The sequence below is a fragment of the Orycteropus afer genome, unplaced genomic scaffold (assembly GCF_000298275.1).
Source record: "Orycteropus afer afer isolate SDZICR_OR568_19922 unplaced genomic scaffold, OryAfe1.0 scaffold00130, whole genome shotgun sequence".
Lineage (NCBI taxonomy): Eukaryota > Metazoa > Chordata > Mammalia > Tubulidentata > Orycteropodidae > Orycteropus > Orycteropus afer.
In genome coordinates, this window is record NW_006921717.1 from 3224200 (window position 1) to 3225801 (window position 1602).

Below are 1602 nucleotides of genomic sequence, written 5' to 3' on the forward strand. Positions count from 1 at the left end.
GGGGTCTGGGTGAGAAGGAGGGGTGGGGAAGGGACATTAGCAATTACTGGGCTCTTGATGGGCATGGACCTTGCCCACATCCTTTCATCCTTCCAACAGCTTCAAGGAGGAGAGGGAGAGTCAAGCGGGAAAGGCCAGTGGTGGGGCCTGAGTGGACCCACACAGCAGTGATGCCCTGGAGCTGTGAGTCCTGGATCCACCCACAGCGATGTCAAGCCTGCTGCCCAGGGAGGCGGCGGGAGGGTGGAGATGCCCCTGGTGGGACTTGCCCAGGGCTGATCCCCAGAGGAAGCCCCAGTCTGGCCTCCACAAGGGGCCTGGGCCTGGCCATCCCATTGGCCACAGGGCACAGCTGCAAGTGTTGCTGTGACTGACACCCTCACCCCCCCAGGTGGTCCCTAGCATGCTTCACTTATCTTAAATCAGCCACGCCTCTAGCTCTTGGCCTGATGGGTGGGACTAGACCCTCATTCTCTGGTTGAATCTTCCCAACAAGAAGGAATTAGACCTTCTTCTTTTTCTGTCTAACATGCCTTTTTGTTTTAATTATTATTATTATTTTTATTTTTGGTGAAAATATACACAACAGATCATAATACACCCATTCAACAATTTTGACAGGTACAGTTCAATGGTGCTGTTGCCTTCTTTATGTTGTATTGACAGTCTCATTCTCTCTCCCCATATTCCTTCACTCCTATTGACAGACTCATTGCTCCATAAACTATTCATGTACATTTTAGAGTTATTGTTGTCAGTTTGATCTCATGTAGGTAATCCCTTAAAAGAATGCAATGCCCAAAGTGAACATTCTTTGCTAACTCAGCTAAACTGGTGTTTTTTGTTTGTTTTTTGTTTTTAGAAGATGACTTGAGGGGATAGTTTTGGTTCAAGGTGCAAAAATTTTTTCAAGGCAATAGATTTGGGGTTTCCTCTAGCCTCAATGGATCCAGTAAGTCTGGGTTCCACAAAAAAAAAAAAAAAAAAATGTATTGTTTCACATTTCCTCCCATTTTGATCAAGATTTGTCTATAGTCCTTGATCAAAACGTTTAGTGATAGCAACCAGGCACCGTCCACTTACTCTAGTCATGCCACCCTGAACATTCTTGCTGTTCCCAGAACCTTCTTAGAGGTGGCCAGGCTGTGGATGTCCCCCACAAGCCTCTGTTCCCTCTCACCCTACATCCTGGAGGAGCTCTCTAAGTGCCTTGATGCTCATTCACTGGTTCAATCTTCTCAACAACCTTGTGCAGAGTGACAGAGAAGGAAACTGAAGCAACTTGCTCCAGATCACAGGGAGAAGAAAAGGAAGAATTGGGTCTATGGCCATACCACCCTAAACATGCCCCATCTCACCTCAAAGGAGAAAGTGGGGTGGAGCCCGGGCATGGCCGTCTCCAAAGCTTGTGCCATCAGTCAAGGCCAGGGTGACAGTAGACCAGAGAGAACCCTGGGTCTTCAGGGAGAGGGCAGCCTGGAAGGGTGTGACACTCATGATCATGGGGCAGGGTGTCAAGGTGTGTCTTGGGTTGGGGCTTGGGGTGATCCGGTAGCCTCCTTCTACTTCCTTTCTAGGGGTAGCAGGAGCCTATGGGGACTC